The sequence below is a fragment of the Haliotis rufescens genome, unplaced genomic scaffold (assembly GCF_023055435.1).
Source record: "Haliotis rufescens isolate VD_foot unplaced genomic scaffold, xgHalRufe1.0.p SCAF_6, whole genome shotgun sequence".
Classification (NCBI taxonomy): domain Eukaryota; kingdom Metazoa; phylum Mollusca; class Gastropoda; order Lepetellida; family Haliotidae; genus Haliotis; species Haliotis rufescens.
In genome coordinates, this window is record NW_025964334.1 from 28,723,496 (window position 1) to 28,738,949 (window position 15,454).

The following is a 15,454-nucleotide window of genomic DNA, read 5'->3' on the forward strand; positions in this document are numbered from 1 at the left end:
GTCCCCAAATGGTTTTCTCTTCATTGTCAATCAGGGGACTATTTTCAAAGTCTGCACTAATCTACACTGAATATTCTTAGCAGGGTTGTACTTTGACTTACAAAAGTGGAGGTTGAGGGGACCTCCTAGACTAACATCTAGTATCTGAAATGAACATATCGTACAGAAAAAAAACAGTTGTTAGATTATCTTAATATAAATATAATAAAAAGGAGGCCTGAGACTCTCTTCATTTTCAGATACTGCAGTAATCTAGACTTGCCAAACATTATAGACCTGCATGGGCTGTATTTGATATATTTGTAACACAGACTAGGGACCTCCAATAATTAATTTTAATTGTCCTTGCAGGCAACATGAGGGTCGTGTAAATTAATGAAATGTTGTCTTGTACTGTACGTTTAGATAATTACTTTAGAGTCTGGAATGAATCAATGATCATGTGGACAGTGGTCATGGTTGAAGGGTGAAGCAACTGACACCCATAACTGCTCTTGATGAAATGTAGGTTACAATGAATGTTTTTGTGTGTCCCTCAGAACACAGTATAATTTTGTTCTGCGTCCATTCCCTACATTTGTGCGTCGCGCAAAACCCTGTCAGTGTATCAAATGTGTGCACAACCATTTTCATGTTTTTATCTCCATAAATGCAAAAAAATATTGAAGTCAATTCCTATAGATAAATATTCAACAAGAATAACTTTCCAGGCTGTTTACATAATCAGTTACACAAAATAACTGTAGGCAACAATACCATGTGATTGTCAACGATCAGCGCAATAATGCAACACAAGCCTCGCCCATTCTATAAGCCAGCCAATCATGAAACAGCAGTCAGTTAGTAGGTGTGTCCTAATTCTTCTTGTGAAAACATATGGAAACATAAATGAAAAAGAATTGCTGAAAAACCAATCAAAAATGTCATGAAAGCACTCACTTCCAATTTATTTATATCATTTTGGAAAATTAACTGGCAGTTCTAAATGCAATTTATTAACCCAGAGACCATATACCGGTATATGGTCTCTGATTAACCTAACTCTGACTCATCCTATGATGTGGGAGCCATGATTAATTGCAAGGACACTTTGAACAGTTTGCAGATGTATCAGTGTTTAAAGCCCAGTGTGGGAGGACAGTCTCAAGTTTAGTCAGTCTCACATTCCCTTAACCATATTAATTTCCCTTCTGTCCAGCCCTTACTGTAATGCTGTAGCCCTAAATGAAGGAAGTCTAGATGTTCCACTTGTTCAGAATCTCCCATCTCACTGGGGCTCCTTTTCAATTTCAATATAGTTGTGTGATTCTATCAAAACCAGATATTTTCAGACGCTAGTCTACAGTTTGTGATGCAGGTCCTCCATGGTCAACTTGAAAGCCCTGAGCATGGGTGTGGTGCTGAGACATATAAGCATAATTATTGGTGTGACTTTGGAATCCTGGCACAACAAAGGGATGCAACTCAGTGAATTATTGTGCATTAGATTAACTAGGCCACTAAAGCCATTTTCCTGAACCAATGACAGGATCTAGGGCTGGGACAAGTCCAAATTTACTACCCAGGTACCCGATCCCCCGATTACCTGACCCTACCTGGGTACTCACAGTAGGTCTTAAGAGATGGGTACAAATAGTCCAATTGGGAATAGTTTGACTGTAGCCATTACGAAATGTATTTAGATACAAATAAAAAATGATCTGGTCATGCAAACACTGAAGTTGACTGAAGTTTTATCGTTATTCAAACCTATAAAGGTCAGGAGTAATGGGTGGATAGTCAGAAAGAAATGTGAACATCAGTGACTTGTAGTGTAACCATATAGTTCTAGATATTGGGTGTCATTAAACAACATATCACGTGACAAACCACGGATCCAGGTAGTTCTGTGGGTACCTACGTCCTTCTCATTACCCGAGTCACCCTTCCCAGGCGTAACAGGATCATTGACATCAAACTTCAAATTCCTTAGTTACTGTGCACAAACTAGAAGTATGTCGAATATGGCAATCATGGACAGCAATGACATCATTTCTACCTGCCCCATTAACCCTCTTGCCCCTGCCCCTACCCCTTCACATACCCCTCCTTCTGCCCCTGCCCCATACCCCTCCTCCTGTCCCCACCCCTACACATACCCCTCATCCTGTCCCTACCCCTACACATACCCCTGCCCCAACCCCTCCTCCTGTCCCTACCCCTACACATACACCTGTCCCTACCCCACACAGTGATCAGCATGGAAGCTTAAACCTACACAAGCAACCTCTCCTCCATGTGTAGATGATCTAATGAACCTTGACACCTTAATCGAGAACAGTTCAAGTATCAGTAAGCCATGTGCTGAACAAACAGATCACAGGTGCACTGAAGCATGATCAGGAACATAGGTGGTTCTGACTGATTGGGCAGGACTGCCTTGAGTCAGGATCACCTATGCTGAGTGAGAGGCCTGTGTTTAATTCTTCTCCAGGGGCATATATTGGACATTGATGGATTCTTCCCGAGGGAGGTCACCTCCTGCTTGTTGGTAGCAGTGTGATTCTCACATACATTAGAGCACCGACACTTGTAGGTGTTGACACACAAAGGCAGCAACTCCTGTGAAGTGTCAAGGGTCTCTCTCAGAAAGTTAGTCTGAGCCAGGGACACTGTAACTATGCACATTTTTTTTGGTGCCTGTTTTTATCTTGCGTTCCCTGTTGACAATCAATAATTTTTACTTACAGAAACAAATACATGTTTGTTTTATTCTTCATTGACACAAAGTTAAACCTCAATGACCTGTTAAGTGAGTGAGTTCGGTTTAATGCTGCTTTGAACAGTATTCCAGTTATACCACGGCATGTCAGCTCAATGTTGGAGGAAAGCCTGAAGTGATGCTGGACTCAGGACGGGTATGATGATGACAAACACAGAAACATCATCGGAGCAAACTGGGATTAAAACCCACAATCATAGGTTCCTGCAGAGCGAATTGCAGCACCTTAGACAACCGGGCCACACACTGCTCCCTAACCTGAAAAGAATTTAGGTGAAAGATGAAATCATGTAGATCTAAAACAGCAGTTTAACACAAGCCTGTCTTGCTCCTGGATAACATACATGAATGGTCTTACCAATTGATATTCTCATTGTTAGAAACTTTGTCTTCAGAATGCAGACCATCAGATTTTCTTACACGGAAAAACACCACGATGAGAAGTTTCCCATATTGGGAGATCAGTTTCTGACAGCGGGTGACACTTGAGGTACCCTCAACTCTCCAAGGCAATACTACACCACGAGATCAGTGCAGTGAGGGCGCTTCCTCCGACTGACACATTCACACCATGTTCCATAGCTCCAGTAATACAGGTCTTCCAGGACAAACCATTACGTCATAGAGCATCACTCCTGAACACACAGTGACAATTATAGCCAAACTTTCTGAACATGTCACATGTAACTTACAGTTAACATGGCTAAACCTCTTTAAAATGTCATATGACATTTACAGCCAAATCTTTTTATATTGCTACCTGACAATGACCTACAGGGGTTTTGATTAATAGCTAAATCCTCTTTTTAATGCCAAAATGACAGCCCAACCTCTCCATCACGCCATATTAAAATACCAGCCAAGTCTCATAATGACACAATATAACAATATTACAGCCAAACCTTTTCATATGAGTGAGCGAGTGAGTATGGTTTTACGCCGATTTTAGCAATATTCCAGCAATATCACGGCGGGGGTCACCAGAAACGGGCCTCTACCAAGCCAACAAGCCTGACCAGAAGATCCACTTGATCTCCTCTAACAACCAGCATGGGTTGCTGGGGACCAATTCTAACCTGGAATCGCACACGGACGTTACCCATGATGTCAAGTTATTCAGTATCTTATAGTCATGGATACACTAGAGTGAGTGAGTAAGTATGGTTTTACACCGCTTTTAGCAATATTCCAGCAATATCGCGGCCGGGGACACCAGATATGGGCTTCACACAGTGTACCCATGTTGGGAATCGAACCCAGGTCTTCGGCGTCACAAGCGAACGCTTTAACCACTAGGCTATCCGACCGCCTCTGGAAGAAACTGTGTGTGTGTCATCATATCCTGGCCACACTGGTCAGTGTTCACACTATCAACCCCAGGTTTACCTGATGTGGGACAATGATGCCGTCACATCTTCACATCATGATGTATGGCATGTTTGTACATAATCAGCAAAACTTTCGCAAGCAGCCAATCCTTTCTCATCAAAACATGTTTTCGAACATTTATACCATCAAACTACAAACTTCAAATATATGTTTCCATTAGATGAAACTAGAATGTTTTTCGAGTGGTAAGATTATTCCAATTACCCAACAAGACTAACTCACACAAAATAATAAATTTAATAAATAATCAACATTACCTGTGACATTTCCCATCAAACCACTTGAGTATCCGATAGATACCTATGACTAACCCTCCAAAACTCCAAACACTGTCACCTAACACCTGACCCTGCAAGGAGTCATGGATCACCTGGGACAAGGGATCTTGTCACAACACTGATAAGGAACAGGTAGGATTACAGCAACTCATACCCTCCCCAAGTTGGGTTACACTCAGCAGTGCTAGCCGGGCAGGTATAATGAGAGACTTACCATTGCAACAACAGCTCAGGGAGAGAGCAAGCAGACATAACAATGACTTAATTGCCAGCAACAAAATGGCCGCTTGTGTAATAATAGGATTGTTATTACTGTTATATAGCAGGCAGATTACATCATTGTGTTGACAAACGCACTGTTGTGTTGTGTGTGCGGATGGGTAATAGCATTGTTATGACAAGAACAATGTGGCCACACTGTGTCAATATTTGCATACCCACTGTTAATGGTTTGGTTAATAGACCACGATGTGAAAAGACTTTACAATCTTCTCTGACAAGCAAACTTAAACTTCATAGTATGCTTGTAAACTTGCTGATACTGTATATAATATTCCATAACTCAACAAGTTAATCAGTTGAAAATGATGCAAGAGATTGTTTTAACAAAGCTATCAAAGAATACTACTTCTACTATACATTTGCATCAGCATGATCAGCAAGCGATTAAGCGACTTAGGTTTAACATCGTTTTGAAAAGAATTTCAGTTAAATCACAGATTGCCTCATTTTTTCAAACATCTTCCCCATGTTTGCTTGTTTTTTGTTTAATACTGCACTCCACAATCTTCCAGCTATAATGGCAGTGGCCTGTATGACCGTGGAATATATTTATTTTATGAAAAAATATAAAATCGTGAAGGGCATACAAAAGCAAGTCTAGCCAGCTCAAGCTAGCTCTATCCCACAGTCTCTGGAATTTTTTTTATTTTTAGAGTCAAGAAGGATATTGTGAAACATAAGATTTCAGAGACTAAATGTTAGTCTAAGGTACCCACTGCAGGTCTCAAGAGTTGGGACAAAATGTCTGATTGGGAATTGTATTACCACAGCCCTGGCAAAAACTATTGAGATACATGTACATGTATCAAACAATCAGATCATGCTTACACTGAAGTTGACTGAAGCTGTATCTTTACTCAAACATATACAAGTCAAAAGGAATGTGCGCATCGTCAGAAAGAAATGGGAACATTAGTGACTTGTAGTGTACATGGTGTAACCAGTGAGCTATAGTGAGCTTTTGTTGTTATGACATGACTAACCATGGGTCCTATATGACATGACTAACCATGGGTCCTATATCTATGGGTCTGGGTAGTAACTGTGGGTACCCGGGCCCTACTCAGGATCCACCTTACCCGAGTACCCAAGTTACCCGTCCAAACCCTAGTACATTAACACTTCTCCAACGAGTTTGGGGGCGGTCGGGTAGCCTAGAGGTTAAAGCGTTTGCTCGTCACCAAAGACCCAGGTTCGATTCCTGACATGGGTACAATGTGTGAAGCCTATTTCTGGTGTCCCCCCTCGCGACATTGTTGGATTATTGCTAAAAGCGGCGTAAAACCACTCACTCACTCACTCACTCACTCACTCCGATGAGTTTACATCTGCTTTTCAGACTGACAGTCAGAATCTGTTCTGTTGGACTCTGACAAGGTGGACAGACTTTACATTGTATATGTGAACCATCAACAATAACAAATGTACCCATAGCCTTGACAGAAGTAGGGTCAGGACCCATCTATCAACACTAGGTTGAACCACCGCATGATGTGACAACTTTTGTTCATGACTCATCGTCAGTCATTCTGATCAACCAGCCATGATACTAATACACACTTAACTGTCAACTGCCTTGCCTTCAAAGCTTGGAGTATCTACACCTTATAGCAACAATCCATTGGTTATTGGTTAGACAATGTGTATTTATTGGGTTGTCATCCACATAAACCTCGAATTAGATGATAATGTATCTAGGCAGGGTTAGGATACAACTAGACTTTCCTTGATAGGATGCTTGTATGATGAGGGCGGGTGACTGTTGTTTTAAGCCAGTCAGCAATTAACTTGCTGTATCACTGTTATGTAGCCTCTAAACAATCAAGTCTGGTCCAGGCAAACCTGTGTGGTCAAGGAGAGGTGAAATGAGGTTCAACGTCTGGCTCAAAATTATTGCACTTACATTGTGATGTGCGTGTGCGTGTGCGTGTGCGTGTGCGTGTGCATGTGCGTGTGCGTGTGCGTGTGCATGTGCGTGTGCGCGTGTGCGTATGTGTGTGGCTGCTTGTACTAGTCTGGATTTGTGCCAGTCATAGAATACTATCCCACTGAGATACCATTCCGAAGTTTAACATGAATACCCCACTCACTATACATTATACAGAGTCAAAAGCGACCTGTCCTTGTTTTATCACCTTTCTGCAGAGTGATAGGTAGGGGTACCAACAAGTACCATATTAAACGTCTTGGGGGATCGAAACACCAACCTTCTGCTCTCCAGGCACATGCTCTATTCATATCGAGCCGCATGCTCTTTAGCACGGAAGCTATCTTTCAACAGCAGAGTAATAGTGAATGCAATTTAGGATGACTGAATGTTGTTTTATGCCTAAGTAATAAAATATTCCAGTTACATAACCATCGTGATAACATCGTGCAGAAAATACTCAAGTCCGGACCAGACAATCCAGCCACCAGCAGCTCTGATTATTGTCTGATATAAAGTCATGGTTCCCCGTGGGCATCCTGGGGTAGAATTGGTCCCCAGCAACTGGTCGTAAGAGGTGACTTTGGTGTCAGTTGGTTGATGGTGTTACATAGCCCAATTGCTAACCTTGAAAATGGTTTCATCCTATAGCCAGTAAATCTGCATTGTGATAATTTTTTGCAATTTTGGAAAGGTTCACAATAATCATCCATAAAAATACAGATAAATGACAAGTGAGGGAGAGAGGAGGGAGGGAGGAGGGAGGGAGGGAGTGTTCAGGTTATATCACGTTGTGGGGGGGAAAGCCTGAAGTGATGCAGGCCTCAGACATTTACCACTTTGGTGAAACCCACGATGCAGGTATGGTGCTGATAAACCTAGAACCATTTGTGGTGTGCCCAAGGGATGCAACTCTACACAGAAAACTGTGGCACAACCGGACCACCAGTGCCCCAAGCAAGTCATAAAACACACTTATTGTTTATCAGACATCAACCATTCATCAAGCTGACTTCATCAAAAAACATTCATGACATTTAAAGAGGCAAATATAAGATAAGATAATATTTATTGCTACACATTTCATTAAAGAACAGATGCTATGTAAAACACAGCTATCAATTCATCAAATAAGGAAATAAAACCATCTGCCTTTAAAAAGAAGAACACATTGATGTTAACTTGACACAAAGAGGGCAATCAAGGAAGTATCCCACTGCTAGATGACGTAGGTCTTCTCAAGCAGTGAGTAGCAGGAGGAAAAAACCTCAAGATAGGCCATCTGCAGTCAGGACACACACAGCTTCATTGATACAAAAAACAGAGAACAGAGAATTGGGTAAAATACCACTTCTAATTCTTTCAGCACTGAAAATACCACAAGGCCACACAAAATTTATTTTCAGTTCTTCAGACAGCATGACAGACACAGGAAGGTAGCCATTGCATAAGCATGACTGTTCTCTGACCCCCTACAAGATCATGGAAAACAAAACACATCACAAACAACACTCACCCCATAAACACGGACACAACGGAAGAAAAGGTTTCAGACCCATCAACACTGTACCTGTATCATCCTAAGTTCCATGGTAAGGATGTGGCAGTTCTTTAGTATCATATCTCAATATGAGGCTATTGATGCAAGTTGCCTCTGTGCAAGGTCTGCATCATGATACAAGAAATTCTTTCACATATGTAAAGAAAATTCCAATAAACATCAGATATCAGATGAAAAGTTCGTAAGTCTGAGATTCCATCAAAGAAACCTTTAAAAATATTTCCATCCTACTCTCTTGAGCAACCGAATATGTTTGGTACCTTATACTTACATCTAAAGTTCTATTTCTCCCCTTCACCTAGAGATATCAAAGCACCATGCAGCAAGGACAATGTCCACCCACTTTCCCACTGTGTACCAACCAGCACACAGCTGGAGAGGGTCCATGAACTCAACCATCCCTCTCTTATCTCGCATCTCCAGGAGACGTTCTATCACACTGTCCATATGTCACAGGTATCTCTAATTTCGGCTAAAACAACACCATCTTTCTCTCTTCATCCCTGCTACATCCATTGTCAGGGTCCAGATGCCCTTTGCTGTCAAGTTTAAGTGGTGAAACAAACATGTCTCTCTCCTGCAACAAGCTTCAGTGACATGTGGCCCTGAGTAGATCAAACCCCTAGTCTGCCCCCAACCCTACTTCACCCCCAGCCCTACTCCGCCCCCACCCTCACTCTCACTCCTTGACACCCTCTCGCATGCCCCCACCCTCCTATTGTCTAAGTGTGGCATTATCTAGATGAGGGGAGGGTCATGGCAATCTACTTAGTACAAACATGTGGGGTATCAAAGGTGAATCTCATCCAATTCAGCATGGAAAGGTTAAATTCTGCACAGCTTTCACAATAGCAGATAGGGAATTGTGTAACAAATAGTGGAGTGTCAGATTGTGATATACAGCTACATCTGATAGATGAGGGAAAGTATAAACACAAGTCACGATAAATTAACACAAATAAGCAATTTGAATTTAAAATTAAAATAAGCAACCCTAACGCCCCCCAGGTTGCCTCACCTTTTGGACACACCCTCCTTGGCAAGGGCATGTTAAATCTCCAAAAGTAAGTAAGTCAGTAATTAACACAAAGCTCCTCCTGCAAGTGGCCATTCTAGTCCAGAGATGATGCTTAATGTCCAGATCTTAGAGACAATTCTTTTCACCTGTCTTTTGCATTTAGTTGTATCAAACCGGGGTTAGAGCTAGAGGGTCTATATACCTTTCTCACAACACATCAGTTTATTTTGGACCAAGTCTCCACCTGATATGTCTGCACAAGGAAGGGAGCTAGATATACTAAGCATTATCATGATAATGGTAGTTACAGTTCCACCTGATACGTCTGTACAAGGAAGGGAGCTAGATATACTAAGCATTATCATGATAATGGTAGTTACAGTTCCACCTGATAGTCTGTATGGGGAAAGGAACTTTGGATCATGATAGGCAGACCTGTAAGCTTTATGCCAGTCTGGACTATTATTTGAAATGAGAAGTCAGTTGCACAAATAGGGACATAAATTATGTGTCTTTACACCTACTGGTGTCTACATGAGCCACTGAGATTTCCTCTACCAAAGGGACAGCACATTTGTATACTTTTCCATGTTTCTGATACAAATACTTTATATAAAATGCGTGGAAACAGGTGAAGGGAACAAGCCAGCTGTGACACAATGCTATTGTAAACACTTGTCGGACAATGTATTCACGCGACAGTGTGCGAGATTATCATCCAGATTCCATGCATTCCTGAACAAAAGCTAGTGTAGAAACGGCTTCAGATAATTTTGTCCTTCAACCAATGTCACCTCACTCGCATCCCCTCCCTCATATCAGTGCATAGTATCACCACCCTTGTATTATTTTCGGGCACCATCTTCCTTGTATCATCTACCTGGTATGACTTCCCATATCATCTTCTAGTATGCCCTTTCTTGTATCACCTCCATTGTATCACCAACCTCATATTAAATTCTCTGTATCGCCTCCCTTGTACATGTTGTATCACCTTCTTCATTGCATAACCTTCCATTTTGTATGACCTCCCTCGTATCATCTTCTTGCATCACCTAACTCGTATCACCTTACTTGTACCACTTCCCCAATATCACCTCCTTGGAATCACCAACCCAGGCTTTCAGATCAGTTCATTTTCTAAGACACTGACTGATTGTCACCCAGAATGTCCCTCATATCATCTTCCTTGTATCACCTCCCTTGTATTACTAACCTTGTATCTCCTCTTGAATCCCCTCTATTGTATCAACTCCTTCGTATCACCTCCCTTGTATAACTTACCTCATATCTCCTCTTGAATCACCTCTATTGAATCAACTCATTCGTATCACCTCCCTTGTATTACTAACCTTGTATCTCCTCTTGAATCCCCTCTATTGTATCAACTCCTTGGTATCACCTCCCTTGTATAACTTACCTCATATCTCCTCTTGAATCACCTCTATTGAATCAACTCATTCGTATCACCTCCCTTGTATTACTAACCTTGTATCTCCTCTTGAATCACCTCTATTGTATCAACTCCTTGGTATCACCTCCCTTGTATAACTTACCTCATATCTCCTCTTGAATCACCTCTATTGAATCAACTCATTCGTATCACCTCCCTTGTCTTACTAACCTTGTATCTCCTCTTGAATCACCTCTATTGTATCAACTCCTTGGTATCACCTCCCTTGTATAACTTACCTCATATCTCCTCTTGAATCACCTCTATTGAATCAACTCATTCGTATCACCTCCCTTGTCTTACTAACCTTGTATCTCCTCTTGAATCACCTCTATTGTATCAACTCCTTGGTATCACCTCCCTTGTATAACTTACCTCATATCTCCTCTTGAATCACCTCTATTGAATCAACTCATTCGTATCACCTCCCTTGTATTACTAACCTCGTATCTCCTCTTGAATCCCCTCTATTGTATCAACTCCTTGGTATCACCTCCCTTGTATTACTAACCTTGTATCTCCTCTTGAATCCCCTCTATTGTATCAACTCCTTCGTATCACCTCCCTTGTATTACTAACCTTGTATCTCCTCTTGAATCCCCTCTATTGTATCAACTCCTTGGTATCACCTCCCTTGTGTTAGCGGTGTTAGGATGCAACTTGTACACACCATCAGAACAAGCAAGTCTAGAAACCTGATATGTTTATCCTACATCAGTTGTCCTACTTGAAATGTGACAGGAACAATCCCTCCTAGCATACTGTTCATGTCAGGATTCACTTATAATGTTTCATGCCTCATAAACAACGGAATATACACATAATATCACCTAGTATAACATATAATATCGCCTCCGCTGCGTTCCTATTAAAATTGGGAAATAATGCCTGGATGCAGGATATTATCTCAATTGCATGGTCCGAAGCTCATGATATCAATTACTGGATTGTCTGATCCAGGCTTGATTATTTACAGACTGCCATCAAATAGCTGGAATATTGATGAGTGTGGTGTTAAACAAACAAAAAACGAGAAAAAAAGGTTAGGGACAGAGCATTGCTTCAAGACATACAATTGTTTTTATCTGAAAGGAGGAGCAAAACAAAGTATTTTTGTTGGTACATTCCATTCAGAACATCCAGCAGGCCCAGTGAACAATTATATTTTGTTTGTAAAACCTAAAGCAAACAGATTATCTTCAAAAACAATTTGGGAACAAAACATTTTGTTACAAAAAAATCCAAGGCTGCTACCAGAAAATACAACAGTCAATCCCTATTTCCTTTCAGTTTCTTATAATATCAATATCTCTGAAAGCTAACCCATAAACATTCCAATCAACTTTTTGTACAATCCAAAGAAACCAATAAAATCTACCACAGGTGTGTGTGTGGACCTTGGCCTGGCAAAAGGGTTTCCTTGAGGTTGAATGGAGATCTCGAGGTATATGTGATTAGTGTCTTTCAATAAATCAACACTTCCACTGAGCCGAAGAGATAAATAACCCACAGCAATAAGTGATGGTGTGATTGCCCCAGTGGTCACCTAGACATCCAATGCTGGGACTGAGGAGGGACAGATTAACAGGTGCTTGTTCATGTGGATGGTCTTGGGCTGGTGGAAGGCAGGAATTTCCTGGTATTAGTCATGTGGTCATCTTCTGGGCTGATGGTCAGTGACAAAATGCCCACTGGGCACATACTAAGCTGTGATAAATGTGTGGTGGCTGAGGTACAAGTCCTTAGGTCAGCCGTGAGTGACCAAGAGCTGTAGGGGGCACCTGCTGGCATGGATGAGGATTTTCAGGGATTACTGGCTTCAGGTCAGCTGGACATCACAAGGCAGTGATGAGTGAGTGAGAGAGTCAGGCATATCCTGGCATGTGGTAATTAAATGTGAGGGAAGTGCAAAGTGAAGCAGGTCTTAGGCATTACCTTTTTTGTGAAACCCACAAGGAATATGTACTCATCTGAAGAATACTTTGTTGACAAAGGACACTGTTTTGGGCTCTTGAATGTACGAACAAAATTCTTCCTGAAAGCTAACTACATTTTTAAGAGTTATGTTGCTTGTTATAAACTGAACAAAAAAGTTATGGATCAGGAGGCCACACTTTTTAAATTTTATGTTTCACACATTTATTCCAGCTTTTCCACACTAGGTCGGAAGAATTAAAAAAAAAAATTAATAGCTATGTCAATCATATATTTATTTATAAGAAAGTCGTTCTGCCATGGGGTTAAAACTGCAGCTGGACCTGAAATTTATGTATAACATTTTATATTGTATAAGAAAATCTATATTACTAGCGAGAGACATAATAACAATAATTATTTTAATGTTTAATTTATTTCTTTTACAGCCGCTTTTCAAATGTTTCAGTAGGGATGGCTGACCCATGAAACTAAAAATAAAAAATGGTGTGGCCTGAATATTTTTAGGGATATTTCTTGTTGTGAAGAGTGAAGACTAAGCTCACAATTTCCGAAAAATCTCCAAATATTCATCATCCCTAACTTTTCTTTGTTCAAATTAAATGAAACATGGTTTATATATCAGAGAGAGAGAGAGCATTACTTGACTAATTTTAAGTCAAACATGGCATTTGGAACCTTTGGGACATACACTGAAATTAGTTTTTGCATGGGATGATATGCTGATGATATGTGCACAAATAATAAACCACTCAGCGTTTACATATTGTAGATCAGTCCCCTTTTCAACTTGACCCAAAACATTGTTAACCCTGAGTACTTATTTCAAGCTAAAACATGAATGTCCATTCTGTCATCCAACATTTATAGGTGCACACCTGGCCAATTACCTGACGTTAATTATTAATTATTTGACAGAGAAAGGCTCTCCTGCTTCATCATCTGGAAATGGAGACCAATCCTGATGAAAATAGATATAATTCTGCCAAGGAACAGTCTATTCAGTAATACTTGTACATCCACGATCATATCAAAGTACAGGATTATCGTCCAGAAACAATTGAGTTCACAGTTATGAATTTACCATTTATGATTTCATGACATGGCAGATTAACCATGGTAACATGGTCTGTCTGGTTCAGACATAATTGTTACATATCTTGAATATTGCTGAGTGTGGGCATTAAACAACAAACAAAACAACATAAGTAGATGAAGGTCTCCAGGTATAGTATCACGACCATCTTAATCTGTCCTGGGCTGATCACAGTTCCATACAATAACACACATGATTCCCATGATATTTGCTGGAAAGATCAATGTAAATCTGTACACAAGCTATACACAACACTTGTGCCCTCTAGACCAGTGCACCTATCTTCATAAGAGTGTTCATACTAGACTAACACTTAGTCAATGAAAACATTTCTTTAAAATATTTTAAATTTTTTTCTTCGAAAGAACCTTTCCTCTTCTGTATGTTCTGTGGAATTAAGGAAACAAGACCCGGTCTCAAGTGGGCATTTTTGTACAATATAATTCTTGATTCTCTATATCACATACATGTATTAGGAGAATGGTATATTCTAAGGAATAAATACTAACACTGGATTGGCTGGTTTCTAAAAGAAGATCTTAAGGTCAGGCTTTTATTATTCTAGGTTTGCTGATTCTCATTTTAGGAATAAATGTCTGTAGCATGATACAATATTTATTTGTCTTTTGTGATATAACTAGGTTGTGTTTTAAGGTGTTTTAGCAATATTCCAGTCATATCATCATAGGGTACTCCAAGAATGTGCTTCACTGAACCCCCATTGAGACTCAATGGTCTTCAGTGAGTCTAACCAACACTGGAACCACTGAGCTATCTACAGTCCCTCATTTAACAATCTGACGTAAATAATAAGGCTATAAATACATTCTGTTTTGATAAAAATATTTTTTTCACTCAATAACTGTTTTCACCAAAATGCTGTGTGTGGCAGAATAAAATAATTCTTTTAAGTTTCTATTGATTTCATTTTTGTAAATAAAGGTCAACAGATATGTACATCAAAAGTGTTGTCTCCTGCAGAATTCCACATCCTGTTCACGGACATCTGTTAACATTCTGAAGGGCAGCACACTTCAACACAACTTAACTACAATATATCATGTCTTTTCTGCAAACAATATTTTGAAAACTATCTGTAAAGTACACAAGCAACATTTAATCCTGTCCAGTAATTACAGTGGTTGTGTGAAGCATATGTCAAATCCTTGTGAAGTCTGGCTGGTGTTTGATGAAGTTACATAACTCCCGGAAGCCTGGTGTTTATCTGCCCCAAGCCATGCATCCACACGGCTCCTCTCTCCCTGGCTCAAGCCTCCCTTTCCCAATCCCCGTCCATCCACACAACTCCTCCACCACCTCCTCCCCCTCCCCTTCCCAATCCCCTCCCGCAACTCGTCCTCCACAAATACATCTTGTTTACCTCAGGAAGACAGTTCGCTCTTGGCTCCATCAAACCAAGAGCTGAGCATGCCTTATTGTTACTTGTTTACAAATCTATCACTCCAAAATTTAATCACTGGGGAACAGTGTTTGAAATAATTTTAAAACTCAACAAGACAGTCGGGCAGGTGACCATTAAGTGTCTCCTGCCCGTCTTCAAAGTTACCTTCCCACATTCAGGCATTATAAAAATTAAAAAATCGCAGAAACTAAGAGACAAATCACATCTTGATTCAGTTGAAATAATGCAAACAATTCCTTGAGAATCTAAGAGGAATGATAACAAAACTGAATACATAAGTAGTCTATAAATTATCTGCCAGACCGATAGACAGGTGGAGGAAAATTTCATG

At 40.4% G+C, this 15,454-nt stretch overlaps 1 protein-coding gene across 1 annotated transcript in view; it reads right to left on the reverse strand.

Moving 5' to 3' along the window:
• LOC124141067 (cingulin-like protein 1) overlaps positions 1-15,454 on the reverse strand; it is a 79,501-nt gene that overhangs the window by 24,063 nt on the left and 39,984 nt on the right. The gene's annotated exons all lie outside the window — the stretch shown is intronic.